Source organism: Rhinopithecus roxellana, chromosome 17 (assembly GCF_007565055.1).
Source record: "Rhinopithecus roxellana isolate Shanxi Qingling chromosome 17, ASM756505v1, whole genome shotgun sequence".
NCBI classification, from domain to species: Eukaryota; Metazoa; Chordata; class Mammalia; order Primates; family Cercopithecidae; genus Rhinopithecus; species Rhinopithecus roxellana.
The window spans coordinates 96,873,431-96,886,281 of record NC_044565.1 but is presented as its reverse complement, the minus strand read 5'-3'; the positions used below and the strand labels follow the sequence as shown (position 1 = coordinate 96,886,281).

At 44.3% G+C, this 12,851-nt stretch overlaps 1 protein-coding gene across 2 annotated transcripts in view; it reads right to left on the bottom strand.

The window, feature by feature from the left end:
- FHL2 (four and a half LIM domains 2) overlaps window positions 1-12,443 on the bottom strand; it is a 76,144-nt gene extending 63,701 nt beyond the window's left edge. The window contains exon 1 of one of the 2 annotated variants that reach the window (XM_010360982.1): window positions 12,070-12,443. The gene's annotated coding sequence lies outside the window, so the exon portion shown is untranslated. The remainder of the gene's footprint in view (window positions 1-12,069) is intronic. The other variant, XM_010360983.2, reaches the window with a different exon arrangement.
- Between the last annotated feature and the right edge of the window lie 408 nt (window positions 12,444-12,851).

Sequence of the window (12,851 nt, the reverse complement as noted above, 5' to 3'; positions counted from 1 at the left end):
ATTTTTGATGTATAAAAGTAATTGCATCTAAGTTACCTTAACCAGGCTCCATAATTCAAGTCAAAAGCAACCAAAAGCAGAATGAAAAACACATGGTAAAGAATGGAAACAGCATGGTCTATTAAAATACCTTTGCAGTTTGCTTTTATCTCTCCTTCCAGACATCCTGCCTAGGGTCGCTCTCTTCTGCTCTGCACCAGGGTCCCCCTCCTCCCTTCCCTGAGCCAGCAGTCCTGGAAGGCAGCCTTTGATGTGAGGGCTCCCCACTTCTGCATCTACCTTCTGCAAAATTACAGGAAGAGGCTGGAAGCCCGTGCGCTGCTGCAAAGACCCTGAAACAATGCAGAAGGGGGGCCAGGCACTCAGGCGGGGATATTTTCCACTTATTTTGTGGCACAGAAGGGAGGTGCATGAGAACACACGCACAGCAACACCCGGCACTCCCACACGTAGGCACAAATAGTGCTGGGGTGCAGATGCTGCCGAGGAGGTGTGGGGTTGCTGAGAATGAGCTGCTTTGAAGCTTCTCAGAGATCTCTACTCACATGGCCCTATCACTCCTTGGTGCATGGTGCAAGGTTTTGGCTTTTTCTTTGTTTTCCTTTTTTTGATAAAGACTTATGTTTATAGAACTGATCAAATAGGAAGGTATTTCATTGGCTGTAGCCTAAAGGATCAAACTAAGCTATCTGCAGAGAATGGAGGATGCCTGAGAGGGGTGTGTGGGAGTAAGAGAGCCGCCCTTAGCACTGTAAGAATCCAGGCAAAAGGAAAAAGAAAACCTGCAAAGATGGTTTATAGCAGGGGACTGCAAATTTTGGTGGCTACCCACACCAGGAAGTACATTTTTACATCACAACCACTTCGAAGACCCTCACATTTAATGCTAGAAAAATATACTGTCATGAAAAAATTCTGGAAAGAATTTCTTACTATGTGAAAATCATTCTGTTCCCTTTAATTCTATTTTTTCCTGCTCTGGTCAATTTCTTTGTGTTGTTAAAAATGTACTGATCTCAATCCACTGAACTGATTTCATGACCCATAGCATGAACTATGAAACTGAACCCGAGCTTGAAACACTTCTGTTTCAATGAAGCCTGGACAAGACAGAGTGTCTCGTGAACATGTGGAGAGGGCAGCAGAAAAGCACCCCAATTTACAACAATGTCACAAAAGAAAAGCGAGCTCCGGGGCTTGGGGGATGGAGGTGCAACTCTCAAATGTCAATAATCAATAGGAGAAACGTGTCTCTAACTTTCAAACAGAGGCCCTTGCGAGGGAGTTACATCATTGGTCTGCCTTACAAGAAACTTTACTTTGGCATTTCTTGTCTTTCATGTGAAAGGAGTAAGAGTGTTTGAGGTTGTGGGCAAGCATTTAGATGTTGAAGAATCCCTCTAAACCATTGTGCTTACAGCTAAGGCAGCTTCACTAGGCCCTGGGTGCCTGGGTATGAGACTTTGGGCTCAGAGAAGGGACCCCCTCCGACAGGGCCCTGAGAATCTGCAGTTACACCTGTGGACCTCACATACTTATTAAAAGCACTCTCAAAAGCGCCTCAGTTTGGACCATAAATTCAACGGTCACCCTAAGTATGAATAACTGAGAAAGGTATATCTAGAGTAGGCAGTCTACTTTATTCTTACTGCTTTGTCACAAAAACACACAACCCATGTGAATTCACCTCTGATTTCTAACACTGTGATGCTCATATTAAGGAAAGGATCAAAGTAACGCAACTGGGTACCAGGTAAGTAATCCTGTTCCGAGAGCTCGTGGTCATAAAAGGTTCCAGTCAGCTGCAAACCTGCTGAGGGTGTCCCCTAGTCCTTCCCACCTGGAGGAACAAAGGTCCTTTTAGATTCCAGTCCTGGAGGCCCTGCGCCATCCCCAAGTGGGTGGAGGTATGTGTATACGTGTAGGGGCGGCCCGTGCCATTCATAGGTGAGATCTAGACATAGCTCAGCTGACACAGATTTGGGAGCCAGGAGCTTGCCAAGCTGTGAACACCCCATATTCCCTAAACTGCAGCTCATCTCCAGCTTCTAGTTTCCCTGCAACCCCACTTCTTTTGCCCTCAAATAATTCTCGTGTCCCGTTGACTTGCTCCCTCCTTGGCAGATCAAAGCTGGCTCGTTTGCTGGGTTTTGGAACTACCTTCCATCCCTGAGAGGTTATGCTCCTCATTGGCAGCCAGCCTGACTTGGAGGCCCGCTTACTATCCCCTCCTGTGGACAGACCCTCCCACTATGCCCTTCTGTGGACAGGCCCTCCCGTGGCTGCCCCATGACCACGCTTGTCCTCTCCCTCGGCTTTGTGTGGGTCAGCTTGTTCTGCCACCTTGTTAGGCTGGTTCCTGGAGCTTCTATCTGTTGTGGCCTCAGTCGCCACCCTGTCCTTGGTCACCTGTGTGGCCGGACCCTGTGTCCCTCACTGGAGCACCCTGAGCTAGGCTGCCTCAGCTCTTCCTTATCTGCTCCTCTTGCTGTGGGGACCCTGCTTCCAGCTCTGCCCTTGGCGGCTGCTCTGTACTCTGTACAGACACCCTGGTTGACGGGAGGCATGTCATGGCCTGTCCCCACGCTGGGCTTTCATTTTTACTTTGTAACCTACTTTTATCGAACGTCTGTTGTTGCTTAAAAGTCAATAACATATCTGGAGATCGGGTGAGATGGATTGTTTTAAACTTCACCTTGATAAGATGAAACAATGTTGAAAGTTGACTGTGAGCCTTTGGCGTCCTTTACTGCAGAGAAGAAGGGCAGAAGGGGATGACCTGTCCTGTTTAATGTGGCATACAAAACCCGAATCTGGGATCCAGAGGTTTCCACCCTCCCTCCACTGCCACAAGGAAGGAAAAAGGACTTAATAAACACCAGAGACTGTACCGCACAATATGATGGTAAAGAAATCGCAGTTCTGCCTCTTAGTAATTGGTAGCAAAATGATAGTCTCCCAAAATATGCACGTCTGAATTCCTGGAACCCACGAATATGACACCTTACATGGCAAGAGGGTCTTTGCAGATGTGATTAAGTTAAGGATACTGAGATAGGGGGATTATTCTATATCAACTGGGCAGCCCCCAATGTAATCACCAATGCCCTTATATATGAAAGATGGAGGCTGGAGAGCCAGGGTGAAAGCGAAATGGGAAGTTGCTGTGCTCTGGGCTTTGAAGACAGAAGAAGGGGCCATGAGCCAAGGAATGCAGGCAGCTTCCAGAAGCTGGAAAAGGTGGGGAAACATACCTACCCTAGAGCCTCCAGAATGCATCCCTGCTGATACCTTGATTCTGGCCTAGTGAGACCCGTTTCAGACTTCTGACCTCCAAAAATTTAACACAGTAAATTTGTGTTGCTTTAAGACTGTACGTTTATGGTAATTTGCTAGGGCACCCACAGGAAACCAGTACAGCGACTAGAGCTCCTTAGTTCAGATACTTTTCTAGATTTGTTCCCTCATCTGCAACTGAGGAATTGTGATTGTCCCTGCACCAGGTGGCTGCTGTGAAGACGGCGGGACAGTGCCAAGCAAGTCAAGCCTACCGGGTACTTTCTGCCATACAGCGTAGGCTTAGTTGACGGTAGCCGTGGCTGTTAGTGCCTCCTTGAATCCCTGCAAGTGATGGACAAGGTCACTGTTATTGTTCTCATTTTACAGGTGTGGTTCTGGGAAGTTAAAACCTTGCCTGGGCCCAGTGTGAGTGGTAGAACTAGGACCTTGCGCCCTGGCAACCTGACTCGCCAGCTCCCACCTCCCTTCCTTGACAAAATGCAAGTGTAGTGGATGTTTTTAAAGTGAAGTTTCAGTGGTGAACAAGGGACATTAAACTTGGATCCTAACAAGAACACTGTGACCAGTGATAGGCATTGTTGGGGCTCAGCAAACGACACCCCAAAGTGTGGCGCTGTGGCCTGCTGAGTGCTTTGAATGGAAGCACACTGGAAAGGCCTCTGAAGCAAAGTCTCTCTCTGATCTCCTGTCCTCCTTCTGTTTCCTTTCCTCCCTTAAGGCAGGTCAGAGAAGCCAGAACCACTCTTCCTACAAAATAAAACTTAGAAGTAGGCCAGGCGTGGTGGCTCATGCCTGTAATCCCAGCACTTTGGGAGGCCGAGGCAGGCAGATCACCTGAGGTCAGGAGGTTGAGACCAGCCTGGCCAACATGGTGTAACCCCGTCTCTACTAAACATACAAAAAATTAGCCGGGCGTAGTGGCGGGCGCCTGTAGTCCCAGCTACTTGGGAGGCTGAGGCATGAGAATCACTTCAACCTGGGAAGCGGAGGTTGCAGTGAGCTGAGATCGAGCCAGTGTACTCCAGCCTGGGCAACAACAGCAAAACTCCGTCTAACAAAACCCTAGAAATATTACTGTAAGGTTTCCCTGGCCCTTTTGTGTAGGAATTGGCTATAAAGAAATTCCCAAACCTATCTTGTCTGAAAGGAGATCCTAAGACCTCATTCCACAGAGGTCCTGCCATGTGTCTGGGAGGAAGGACTGCCCCACAGAGAGGCCAAGATGAATCAGAACAGACAGGCCTTGCTGGGGTTCCCCACTCAGTCTGTTGCCATTAGGCCATACCCATTATGTCCAATTACATTTTTAAACCCCTATACACTTTTCATCAAATCTAAACATAGAAATGGACAGTCTTCTCTTGGATCTTTGGGTCTTCATTTCTGAAGCCTCCCATGTCATGAAATAAATTAGTTATGCTTTTCTCTTGTTAATCTAGATTTTGTAATAGGAATGCCAGCCATGACCCTTATGATGGGGAGGAAGAGTTTTGTACCATTCCACCTCTACAATATGAATTACAGTCAAAAAGTTTCTAAGATCTCAAATTAAACATATACAAATAGATTATTCACACCTTCATCCTTCAACAGACGTTTATTTAGCATCTACTAGGCACCATTTACTGTAGTAGGTATTGGGGATATCTCAGTGAACAAAATAGAGTTTCTGCATTAATTGGAGTTCACATTTTATTGGAGGAAAGATAAACATATATATGTATGCAGATGTGTACATGTGTGAGATAGCAAGTAAATCAGGGTAAGGAGCTAGAGATTGATAAGGAGTGTCATTTTAGATGAAGTGTTTAGGGGAAGCGCTCAGATTGGGTATGAATGAAGGAAGGAGGAAGCCTTGTGTTTGTCTTGGAGAAGAGTCTGACAGAGATGCCAGCAAGTGTGATAGGCCCTGGGGCAGGGCAGTGTTTGGCACAGCTGGGTCAGGGCAATATGACTGGAGCCCCTCTAGATGGACAGAGAGAGAAGGAAGAGATGAGGTCAGATTCCTGGGGCATGGATCATGTAGAGATCTGTCTGCTACGGTTGGAGTTAGGATTTTATTTCAACTTGGGAAGCCATTGGAACATTTGGGAAAAGGAGACACACTGTCTAATTTAAGTTACAAATATGATCACTAATTTTTTTTTTTTTTTTTTTTTTTGAGGTGGAGTCTCGCTCTGTGGCCCAGGCTGGAGTGCAGTGGCGGGATCTCGGCTCACTGCAAGCTCCGCCTCCTGGGTTCATGCCATTCTCCTGCCTCAGCCTCCCGAGTAGCTGGGACTACAGGCGCCCGCCACCTCGCCCGGCTAATTTTTTTTTGTATTTTTAGTAGAGACGGGGTTTCACCATGGTCTCGATCTCCTGACCTTGTGATCCGCCCGCCTCGGCCTCCCAAAGTGCTGGGATTACAGGCGTGAGCCCCCGCGCCCGGCCATGATCACTAATTTTAAACAGAGACCTGTGGTTAAATGGAGCTCACATTGGCCTCTGGGGTTGCCTGGTTGCTCCTGCCCCAGGCTGGCGGAGGTTTGATGACACTTCCCAGGAAAGAGTGAAGCACAGCAGACAAAAGTAGAAGCAGCTCAGGGCAGCACGCCAGGATCCTGCCAGAGCTCATCAGCAGCCAGAGTGGAGGATATGCTGCTGCTGCTGCTGCTTCATAATAGCAGCTGAAGGGTTTATCAATCCTTCTACCCAACTTTCATTATTTAAACAATGTTGAACTTGCCACTATGAGTTTCCAAACTGTCTGACTTGTGGAGAGCCCTGTCTTAATTAGAAGGTCTTCATCTCACTCTTCCTTACTGCCTGCGGAGTTTTTCCACCTGAGAGTGTTTGTAGACATGGAACTGTGGGTGTTCTTACTTCTCCCCCCACTTGGATGATCGCCCATGCCGGTTAATTGGAGTGCCAACACATTTGCACCTGCTCATAGATTTCTCCATTTTCAATTTGCAGGAGTAGAGAAACAGGGGCCTAAAAGGAGTTTGTCTCAGGCACTTTCCACATCTTACCTTTATGTCTTACACGCGCTATTATTTTTTCACTGGACCTAACTGATTTGAATGTCTTGTTTGACCTCTGTCTTTGATTTTGGGATTGGAAGGGCATAACATTTGGCCATTGGTTCTCTATTCAATGTAAATAAAGTTGAAGTAAAGAGACTATTCTCTCTCGCCTGCTTTTTTGGTTCCTAAAGTATATTTAAAGAGAGCAAAATATTATAGCTTCCTAGTAAGTTAATTAAAAGATTCTGAAGAAAATTGGACAGTTTTTCAAAAAGGAAGTTTACAGAGTTTAGAATTTTTTCAGCATTTCCATCCTCTTCTCTTCCCCCCACACAGACTCATACAGAGACACACACAGACACACGCAGAGACGTGTACACAGAGACATGTGCACACACAGACACACCCACACAAACTAATACATTAGTAAATGGAAGCTTCCAAGTCATTGAATCTACTCCTTAAGCATACAATATCATCAGATATTAATACTTATTGCGTCCAAAAATTCCGTTTAAAAAACACGTCCTTGTGCTACATGTCAAAAGGTAGGGAGTGAATGTGAAACCTGGTTCCCAGCCAGGATTGCCGAAGGGAAAAGTACTAGTCCAGAAGAAATACTTCTAGCTCCTTCCTTTGGATTTCAACACTCTTTGAACCCAGCTGAATTAAACACAACAGTTTGGTTCAGCAAATATTTATTAGGCAGCTGTGCACTGTGCGCAAGTTACAGTGCTAGCTCTCTGGGTTTAACTAGGGTGGATGAATACACTTCCCAGCCTCTTGAGAAGGTGCTGAAACTAAAGGGAGAATTAAAAATGAAAAATAAAAATAAGTTCAAGTCCTCATTCTTTTTTTCTTTCTTTTCTTTTTTTTTTTTTAAAAGGAGTCTCTCTCTGTCGCCCGGGTTGGAGTGCAGTGGCACGATCTCGGCTCACTGTAACCTCCACCTCTCAAGTTCAAGCAATTTTCCTGCCTCAGCCTCCTGAGTAACTGAGATTACAGGCACATGCCACCATGCCCAGCTAATTTTGGTATTTTTTAGGAGAGGCAGGGTTTCCCCATGTTGGCCAGGCTGGTCTTGAACTCCTGACCTCAGGTGATCTGCCCACCTCGGCCTCTCAAAGTGCTGGGATTACAGGCGTAAGCCACCGCACCCGGCTTCATTTTTAAGATGAGGTCCTTTCTCCGTTGTGGGGACGTTTCCAAGTTTCTAGTGGGATTAGTGTGAAACTGGCATTGCACTGCCTGCGTTCAAATCCGGCTTCCCCTGTACTGCCTCTGTGCCCCTTTGCTTCTCACTGCCTCAGTGTCCTCACCTGTAAACAAGGAAACCAGAAGCACTCCTCATAGAGCCACCCTGCACATCCTGTGTGTGTGTGTGCAGCACACACAACACTGCTGCACACACCATGAGCACTCAAACGTCAACAATTACTATCTCTCTAATTCAGAGCTTTGTTTTATTTTAAATTTGGAATCCAAATTAGTCCTATTCCAAATTCTCTATGAAAATGATTTTTTTCTTTTTTCCCCTTTTACTTTGGGGAGCCAAGAGACTTCCTTATTTCATTTTACACAATGTTGGATTTTTGAAATGTCCAAAAGAGAACAAAGAGAAGTGAAGTAGCCTCGTCCTTAAGTCATTACCCACCCCTCAACACATCTGGCATATTTTCTGGTACCTTCAAAGAAGTCCTATCACTTTCCATCTCCATATTGTTCACATTCCTTCCCACCTCCAATGTTCTCAGTGTCTGCTAATTTCTCCTTTCCTTGAGGCGCCACGTCCCTTTCTCTGTAAACTTTATCCCAAGTATTTAAAAACATCTGTAGATTTTTGCCCTCAATACCTGAAGCATTCATTTATGTCATTCAAACCATGTTGTCCCTTGCATATGGCAACAGGGTTGCTTTTTTGCAATTCAAGTCTAATGCCAACTGGATAGGAAAGTACTGGAAAGAAATACATTGGCCGGGCACGGTGACTCGCGCCTGTAATCCTAGCACTTTGGGAGGCCAAGGTGGGCGGATCGCCTGAGGTCAGGAGTTCGAGACCAGCCTGGCCAACATGGTGAAACCCTGTCTCTACTAAAAATACAAAAATTAGCAGGGTGTGATGGCCTATGCCAGCTACTCAGGAGGCTGAGGCACTAGAATCACTCGAACCTGGGAGACGGAGGTTGCAGTGAGCTGAGATCGTACCACTGCACTCCAGCTTGGGCAATAGAATGAGATTCCATCTCAGAAAAAAAAAAAAAAGACATTAACTTGGTCGCACCCTCGGCATTGAATGACACAGTTCTAAGCTTCAGTTTCCTTCTCTGAAAATAGGAATAATAATAAACTTAATAATAATGTTTACCTATAGGGCTGTTGTGTTAAATGAGCTTAAACATAGTTCCTGGATATCATGATCATTCAATAAATTTTAACTTTTTTTTTTTTTTAGATGGGGTCTTGCTCTCTTGCCCAGGCTGTTTTCAAACTCCTGGGCTCAACCAATCCTCTTACCTCAGCCTCCGAAACTAGCTATTATTTTTAATAGACTAAATCATTCTGATTGGTTATTTACAATTTTTATAATTGGTGGTAATAATTAGACGGTTTTGTGTTTGCATAGAATTTTGCATTACCAAAACTTTCATGATTATTCTTAGTGTAGAAAATTTAATAAACTATTTAAAATGTAGAGAAAAATGTAAAATTACTACTAATTGTATCCTTCAGAATCAATAATTTTATATATTTTGGTGTATTTTTTCAGTTCATATATTATGAATATTGTTTTCTAGTTTGAGTTTTAAAAATTAAAAGTTCTATGCAAACTTTATTTTTGGTGGTTGCATACATTCCATACTATGACTATATCATATTTTATTTAACAATACTTCACTTTTGAGCTATTGCACTGTTTGTTGGTTTAAGTTATTACATATTATTACATATATATATATATAATGTTTTCATATAACCCATCGTGCTTCGTCTTAACCATTTCATCTTCCTACAAAGGATACGACTTGGAGTAGAATATTCAAATCATGTCATTTTCTATTTTGTGTTCATACAAAACCATAAACTGATACATTGAAATTAGTCTAGATTTATCTGCACAGAACTAAGTCCACGCAAAAAGCACTATGATGACTTTTACTTAACATGAAAATAGGTGGTTCCCACAGCCGCTTCAGATACCGTCTAGACATGCTTACTCTTTAAAGACTAGAATGACAGCGCTTTGGGAGGCTAAGGCAGGCAGATCACCTGGGATCAGGAGTTCGTGACCAGCCTGGCCAATGTGAAGAAACACTGTCTCTACTAAAAATACAAAAATTAGCCGGGCGTTGTGGCAGCTGCCTAAGTAATCCCAGCTACTCAAGAGGCTGAGGCAGGAGAATCGCTTGAACCCAGGAGGTGGAGGTTGCAGTGAGCCGAGATCGTGCCACTGCACTCCAGTCTGGGTGACAGAGTGAGACTCCTTCTTAAAAGATAAATAAATAAATAAATAAACAATAACAAAAGACCAAAAGGAAATTCTTGCACTTTCCTCTTAATATCTAATTACATACTCCTCCTCAATAAAACACATCAAGCGTGTTTTATACATTGTTGCCTTGATATAGTTTTAGTTCAGTTTAATTTTTCAGTATTACTTTCTAACTGCAACAAAAGTCCTGTGTTAAAATGGATTTTTTTATTCCTCTTTTCTCTATCTAAAATGTATCCATTAAATTCAGACGAAGTACCAAATTGTAAAACATTAAATTGCTCAGAACTTATGTGAGTTCTTTTCTATTTTTCATCCATAGTTTAGTGTATTAGAGACTAAGTGAGGAGGTGCTGACAAATCAATGGTAATAAAAAAAATCATTAAACAGATTTTGAGGGGGCATGGAGGGCATGCAGATCAAGGCACAAGGTGGTTGAGTTTTTCATGATTCAAAGGGGACCAGTAATAGTGTAGAAGTCAATTACCAGATCATACTTTGAACTGATGTTATATTGCTATATTCTAATAACATGTCTTATCTATATCTTTATCTTTTTATACTTCTCATCTATCCAACTATTATGAATATTTTAATATGTTGACTAAACAAATTGGTCATAATGACATATAGAGATAACCAATTTTCAAGGAATTCAATTTTGAATTAACAGTAAAAGACGTTGACCATAAATTGGACAGACAGCAGATTACCAAATAACTTGATTTTTTAATATATATATGTGTATATATATATATATATTTTTTTTTTTTGAGACGGAGTCTCGCTCTGTCGCCCAGGCTGGAGTGAAGTGGCCAGATCTCAGCTCACTGCAAGCTCCGCCTCCCGGGTTCCCGCCATTCTCCTGCCTCAGCCTCCAGAGTAGCGGCGACTCCAGGCGCCCACCACCTCGCCCGGCTAGTTTTTTGTATTTTTTAGTAGAGACGGGGCTTCACCGTGTTAGCCAGGATGGTCTCGATCTCCTGACCTCGTGATCCACCCGTCTCGGCCTCCCAAAGTGCTGGGATTACAGGCTTGAGCCACCGTGCCCAGCCTAAAATATTTTTTAATATAGGAAAATGCCTCCAAAATGTCATCATTTGAGTGGATTAGTCAGCTACTCAATTAAATACAAAAACTTGTGTAAGGGGTCAGATGGATCTCAACATGTAATAGACCTTATTCCAGCCCATCCTGGATACCCCAAAACCCTGACTTGGTCATTACACATTCTATGTATGTACTGAACACTCACATGTACCCCATAAATATGTAAAATATTATGTATCGATAAAAATTGTAAAAGCCTAGCAATAAAATAAAATTCAAATAATATTCCTCAAGAAACAAAACAATGATAATAAACTTACATACAGCAAATATGAGCTACAATAGCATTAATCTGTAATGCAGGTGTTTATTAACACTATCTTTGGACCTCAGAATAATTTAGAAAAAAAAAGACTGGACAGACAACTTTTTTTTTCTTTTTAGATTAGACTTGATAAAGTGTCTTGCATGGAGTCTGGCTAGAGGATGTTTATATATATGATGTCTATTATCATATATATGGCATCCTATCAGTATTGAGATTGTTACACAATTGACCAGAGCATTACTCAGGACTGTGTATCTTGGAGTTTGCCCTGCTCTGGAAATTGTAAAATATTCATGCATTTCCTTTTCAAAGCATGCAATAGCTCTCTGGGCTTTCAAACCATCAGCTGCGAAGAGTCATGTTGTATAAACACACTTTCCCAGAGTAATCAGACTCATCAGTAATTTGCCTTTTCAGCCCAGGCTTTCCGGAAATTCTGTCAGGGAGAAAAAGTTCAAGTGCACTGTGGCTTTCCCCCTTTCCAATGTTTATTTTATAGTATTTCTTCTTTTGCCTTCTCCTTAAAAAATGTTTTCCGTTGTTTAAAACGGATTCCCACTGAGAGGGGGCAGGGGTTCAATTTTATTTAAATCTCTCTTCATTCCCGATGAGCAGGGGTTCTCTGTCTTCAAGCTGACACCCCCCGGTAGCTCTGGGCAGGGCGGCTTCTGTTCTTGGGCTCTGTCATTGGTGGGAGCCAGCTGCCGGCACCACCTGCATCTCTGCTGTGGTCGGCGAGCTCCCAGTGCCCGAGAGCTTCCTCCCAGGGCTGGGACACTCCCTCTGCATGGAACAAGATGCCTACAGAGCTGCTGTCCAAGCCTGCTGCAGAGACAGGCTGGGAAGGATGGCAAGGGTGAGAGAAAAGCACAGTGGAACCAGTGGCGCTTACCTGTGGTGTCAGGGTTCTGCCTTCTGTCCTCCAGCCTGATGAGCAGGGACAGCAGCCGTGCAGGCAGATGGCCGGGTTGGATGGCCCCAACCTTCTGTGCAGCTGCCAGCCAGCTGCACTGCCCTTGTCAGTGGCGCTATAAATAAGGCACGTCTGGACATCGGCCAGGCCCAGGAGATAAGAACCCAGCGCCTGGCTCCCACATGCCTTTTAAGGTCTCCAGATTAAAGGAGGCTCAGCTTCCAGATGGGAAGGGGCTGCCATGTCCTCACTTGTCTGCCTGCTTCAAGGACAGCCCAGGCCTCATATTTTCCAGGAATCCAAAGGGTGGCTGAACTGGGAAGGCCACCAGTGCCAGAAAGGGACCTTGCTTTGTCATACAAGAGGCAGAGCCTCCAACAGGCTGCCCAGCTCCATCTCTGTGCACCCCTCAGATTAGGTGACTGGCTTGGAGGCCCAGGAGTGGAAGGACACTTCCCCCAGGCCACACAGCACCTCAGTGAGCTGGGAAATGTGGATTTCTAGTGCTGCCTTTTGGAACAAGCTCACTGACCTTCTCTTTGGCTTACGAGGGCCTTCGCTTGGGTGAGAGGATGTTGGGAAAACCGAACAATCGACTTAACAAATGCCAGGCATTTGTGAAACCATGGAGTGGAATACATTCGCAGAAAGTTCTCTCCCTCCCTATCCTCCCTGCTCAGGCATGATTATAAGGGTTTCTTGAGCCACACACTGTTTTCTCTATAGAATTACAACAGTGAAATCTTCCCAGAGCCTTTTTA